Below are 6,000 nucleotides of genomic sequence, written 5' to 3' on the forward strand. Positions count from 1 at the left end.
TACCTCGCCCCCCCGCCTCCCAGCGCCCTCTTCCTCTACCTCCTTCTTCTCCAGGCACGGACGCGGTTGAGACGGGACAGCTTCTCATTAGAGCCCGGAACCGTGACCGGGTTTGAATTGTTTTGAAAAAAAGACGGACAAAACAGAGAAATAATGATAATTTTAAAAAGACAAAGGGCGATTTTAAGCGCATTTGTTTTATCTTGAAAAATATATAAAACGTGTACGCTGATTAGAAATAGGTAGGGATTTCAAAAGCAACGATCGAATAATTTTAACGAACAACTGCCGTTACCTACTGCGTTATCCAAGTATTTTTTTTTATTTTTGCGTTGTTTTTATTTTTCTTTCTGCGAGGTTAAACATTAAAACGCGCAACACAACCGTTACTTAAACGGCGACGAAGCGCAATCTGAGAATAAAGGTCACGTTAATTGGTAATTGGTTTCGACAAAATTGAAAATATGTGTGAGTGTGAGTGTATGTGTGTGTGTGTGTGTGTGTGTGTGTATGTGTGTGTGTGTGTGTGTGTGTGCGTGTGTGTGTGCGCGCGCGCGCACAGACCCCTTTATATAGTTGATCCTTTGCATCGACACGAGGGGCCGTGAAGGCATTAGGGCCCTTCAGTGACCCGCTTATCTAACACGTTGTGTCCAGTGCCAAACCGACAGTAAAATATCCGAATTCGTGCGGCATTTACTGTACGTCCATATTTGACCGTAGTCCTGCTGCATTAAACATTAACTGAATTAATTAAGCGCCATTGAAAAAAGTAGTCCCTCCTATCAAGTAACCCCCTCTGACCCAAACCTCTAATCTGCAATTAGTAGGCATAATTAGGCCCGCTGACACAAATTATGGGGGTGAGATGTCGGGGAGGAGTATCAGTACTGATATTCAATAATTGATCGAGATCAAATCTCTTCTGGTGTTTTCGAAGAAGCTCTCAGAATGGTTGTTACCTGTGGAGGGTATGTCAATGAGCGCGCGCGAGGGCGGGGTCTTGGGTCGGCACCTGTAACCGCCCCCCCCCCCCCCCAAAGCTACGTCACCACAAACTTGATCTGTCCAGTTTCCACAAATTGCTGGTGAAATTGATCTGTGAAAGGAGAGATCAGGCCCCCCGCTGCCCCCGCGGTATGACAGCAGGCGCGGTAGACGCGGCCGTAAATTTACAAGACTGATGGTTCAATTGCGTCAAATCACATGACGCTCCGATCAATCCATATTTTCGATCTAATGACCTGAAACCAGGGATTCCGATTCCCAGTTTGACGTCGAGACCAGTCCACATTTCTTGACGCAAACTAAACTCACAAAGTCTCACAAAACGGATTTCTTTTTTTAATTCGATTTTCAATGCAGACCCCAGGAGAAAAAAGAACAATCAAAAATGAGATGTAAATTCCATTTTTGATTATTTTTTAGTTAAATGTAATTATTTTTATGTATATTCATCATTGCATAATGGAAAGGTGGCACAGATGTGGTGGTTCACAGATGGATGAATAGCTTCACCTGGTCCCCACCTAGACAACCTGCCAGAAAGCAGCAGGCTTTACCGATATTCACGTGGAGCTTCTACTCAGCAACTTCTTAGTTTTTTTTTCCCCCACATGCACAGACGCCTTTCGTTTCCCTCTGTCAGTCTCTTTTGGCTTCTCTATGGCTTCAATCCCGAAATGCCCTGTGCCGGAGACACCCCTAACATCACCTCGCTTCTTGCTGCTGTTGCTGCAAAAAAAAAAAAAAAAAAATACACACACCAAGAAACCTCCAACTTTCTGGTGCTTATTAGCTGTTTATTCCTCTTCTTCTCTGGGTTGGCCGCATCAAACATCTACTTTCACAGTGCTCGGTTTGTTGTTGGCCAGCTGCAGCCTCGGCAGATTCCTGAGGTTTATTTCTTTAATGAGAGGGGGGATTTGGGGTGTAATGCGATGCAGTTTCATTTGCATATAAGTGGCATGTTTCCTATATATCCACCCGCTCTAAAGAAAGAATTGTCGACCCTCTGTCCTCTGACGTTGCAATCATTTTATAACTTGTATCTGCAAGCAGCATTCTCCTTGCCGCACTAATATGTAACATATGGCGGACTGTACACCTGATAAAATACCTCAGGGGCCCCGCAGTTTGGAAAATCCTCAATTCGCTCCCTAAATAAAACAAACAATGGCTTCACTAAATATATCACATGTGGGGCTGAACTATTTTGTGTCTCTTGACCTGCGAGTCCCCTCTCTCATCATCAGCTCTGACATGGGGTGCATCTGTTTGCCGGCTGGTGCAGTTGCTCAACTGGCATGTACTCGCGCTGCAGCTTTTATAAGCTTTCCCTTTCATCCGCTTTGGCTAAATAGCCTGTAGCTTGTTAAATTTACATCACACTCGTGTCTAGTGCTATATTGGCCATGCAAAAACCACACTATTCTTCTGGTCAGGGGGTTGTGTGATCATATCAAATGGAATGACAAATTTAAACGAGACTCTTTGTTTCTCCTGGTGTTTTATTGGAGATCTACAATTTTGGCTCCACTCAGAGTTTGAAATGTAATATATGTGGCGGTCCGTAAGTTCTTGAAGAGACAGGTGCGCACCTGTTCTCCTGTCCCCACTCTGCACCCTCCTCAGCTTTACTGTGTCTCCCCCTCTTGGTAGCCAAGCGGAAGAAAATTCTGCACCCCCCTCCCCCCCGAAAACATGAAATATCAAGTTTCTGTTGGCCGAGTCTGGCAGTAGTTGAATGCTTAGTGTCTGGAAAGTGAGGCTACAGAAAATAGTAGTGGTGGAGTTTTTGGATGGGGGCTTGTTTGCACTTGGATGGATGGATTGCCTTTCCTTGTTCTGTCTCAACATGCGAGCGAACTAAGCCCGAGAGACACGGTTTAAAATCTAACTTAAGAGTAGTGGATTTAGGAATATTTGGAATAAATTGAGTTGAGTATGTAAAGCATTAAAAACAACTCAAATAAACTACACTTTGAGACATAGTTTGAAAACTGATTTAATTGTTTTGTCAGGGGAGTTGAGCAAATTCATTGGCATAATGCTATAATGCAATTTATGTTTTGAAATTATGATTATTCAATTCAAATGTATAAGCAATGTAAATATAATTTATTGTCTCATTAAATTGGTTTGTTGAATTGATTGTACTTCTTAATTGGTTTAAAAGACATTCCCCACATAGTACCGCTACGTATCTGTTTGTGGGAAGATGAAGATTTACTTACATCTAATGAGCAGGGATGTGAAAACTTCGAGTTGTTTATAAACAATATGGGCAACAGTGATTATGAATCAACAAAGAGGTCGATGATTAATTGAAATGTTGATAAGTTATTATCTAAATGATTACTCATAACTATGGCTCAAATTTGTATAGTTTTCCTACGCATGCACTGCAGAGCAAAACAATCACCCCTTTCTATTTGTCCAATTCTATATCACAACATTTAAGGCAAACAGCATGTAAACAATCATATGGTTACAAATCAGAGAGACTGAAAAGACTGAAGAGAATAAATACTCAAAGTAGAACAAGCTTGATATTTCAAGATCTAAAGGTAGCTCACATAAAAAATAACGACAGTGACATTATTATTGTTCCTGTATAAAATGTGTTTCTCCAAAAATTATTTATCGCTCGATCAAATCGGTCTCTTTATCCAAATTTATGTCATAAAAACGTGAATGTTGGACAAAGTATCGAAAATTTGCTCAAGAGTACATGAGCTTTATGATTGCTCTTGATGTTTTGAAATACTGTCCCTAGGTCTCTGCCAGATCTTATTGGGTCTCATGTAACAATGGGGTGAACTATAGCCTCGAAAATCTTGCAAGTTTTCTGCTCAGTGCTGAGCAACAGACACTCAAGGTTAGTTTTCACATGTCTAATACTTACAAATGCATATCCAATCTTTTTGTTTTGTATGGGAGTGGGGGGGGGGGGGGGTTGTGTGTTAAGTTTCTTGCGTGTTGTGAACGTGGTTACTAGTGTCACTGCATTTTTGCATGTCTCAGGGGAGATAAATACTCTTCAACATTTGACAGAATAGTCTGTGGATTTAATGGCTACATTGAACGCTCCATGTTGTGGCTGGGGACACTACAGTTGTATGTTAAGCACAAACACCTCAGTAAAGAAGATGTTTTCTATCATGAACTGGAGGGCGGGCATTTCCTCTCTAACTGGAATGAAGAGCACAAACATGGAAGTCATATAGAGAAAATGGCAAATAATGTGGAGATTATGAGGTTGGAGAAATTATGAGGTTTATGTTCGTTAGTCCTTTGTTAAATGACAGATGTTCCTGAATTGTCTTTTGTGAAATAATGCAACCATGTGTGCACAATGTGTTGGTGGGGGGAAATACAGCTTGGTGATGTGTCTAACATCTGAACACTGACATATTTGCCTGACAGAAAAAGGCATCCAGATATTTTTTTCTCAGCATAGATGTGGAGTGCAAGATTTGCTTGACAGAAAGTGTAAATAACTGGCGGTTTCAAATTGGGTTGTCATTTGTATTATGGGCCAATGAACACCTTAGAATCTCAACATAGATACTAGCCCAAATTATACTTGCTAAACATTCACTCCCATAATGTTCCACCTCAGCACAGCAGAGCTTAACCATTGCAGCAGGGAGATGCTATAACACTGTCTAATGATCTCATGTGAAGTTTTGAGGCAGCCTTCTAATTAATGGCAAGCACAACTGCTTGTGGACGGTTTGTTTTAATCTCCAGGTGAGATAAATACTTACATCTCTAGTAGCAACGAAGAGCTCCTGCCCACACTTTGAAATTCCACCAGAGATAGTTGAGACTTGACCAACATTGGCTCTTTATGCAGCATTCCTTTATGCATTACAAGCAAGTGAGTACTTCACCCAATTGCTACTGCGGGTAACTCCAGCTGGCTAATGTGCTCCCTGCCATGTAATTGCATGGTAGCGTGAATATATGAAGTCTAAATGCATGTTATCTATATATGAGTGGCAGCTGACTTTGAAGCTGGAGCATCACTTCCATACAGTAATGCTTCTGGTTTGTAAAGCCGAAGTCACACATTGCAAAAGAACAACTTGAGTATCAAGTACAGTATGTGGAACATGCATGACACACACACACACACACACACACACACACACACACACACACACACACACACACACACACACACACATACACACACACACACACACACACACACACACGCACACACACACACACACACACACACACACACACACACACACACACATGCATCTATCTGAATTTCATTGTTTGCATTGAGTAAAAATTCATAATCCTGTTTTGGAGACATTTAGGTGACTTTTGAGATACATACATGTTTAATGATTTTTTTGGATAATTTCTTGATCATCTTTTTTAAAGTAATCTTTTGTGACATTGGAGGCAGTTCCTTTAAATGTTTTCAAATGAATTCCTGGTGGTTGTCAGTTAGGTCATAGAGATACACAATTTTATGTTTTCAGAAGCAATACGGTTGTAGGGGGTTTAAGTGTTCCAATTTGTTTTTTATTCAGATGTAAGATGTCAAATTATGGCACTCCACACATGAAAGACATTTGTAAGTCCATTTAATTCTCTGTGCCTCTTTTACCCTGGATCTCGCTGTCCTTTTAGGGGGACTCTAGAGGCTAGTTAAAAGGTGTCCGATTCTCACCATGAATCTAATTAGATTTCTGACTAAGATCTTAATGGCTCCTTTGAAAGGAAAAAAAAGAGATGCAGGAGGAATATGGTGCTATAGCACCTACCCCTTGCCTGCGCTGCGCCTTGGCCCGAACTGTCCCCTGCTCCTTCCTTTGCCGGTGAAAAACAAAGTCCTGCAGGCTAATGAAGATTGTAATTAAGGAGATTCTGTCAGGCTGAATGAGTAATTAGGATGGGGTTTCTCAGGGGTGTTAGTGGTGGTCAGGCTCAGCTGAGCACAGGCTGTTTCCATGGCCAAAGACTTCACCAGCA

Source organism: Fistularia commersonii, chromosome 2 (genome assembly GCF_037954325.1).
Source record: "Fistularia commersonii isolate RoL2024-O1a breed Wild chromosome 2, RoL_Fcom_v1.0, whole genome shotgun sequence".
NCBI classification, from domain to species: Eukaryota; Metazoa; Chordata; class Actinopteri; order Syngnathiformes; family Fistulariidae; genus Fistularia; species Fistularia commersonii.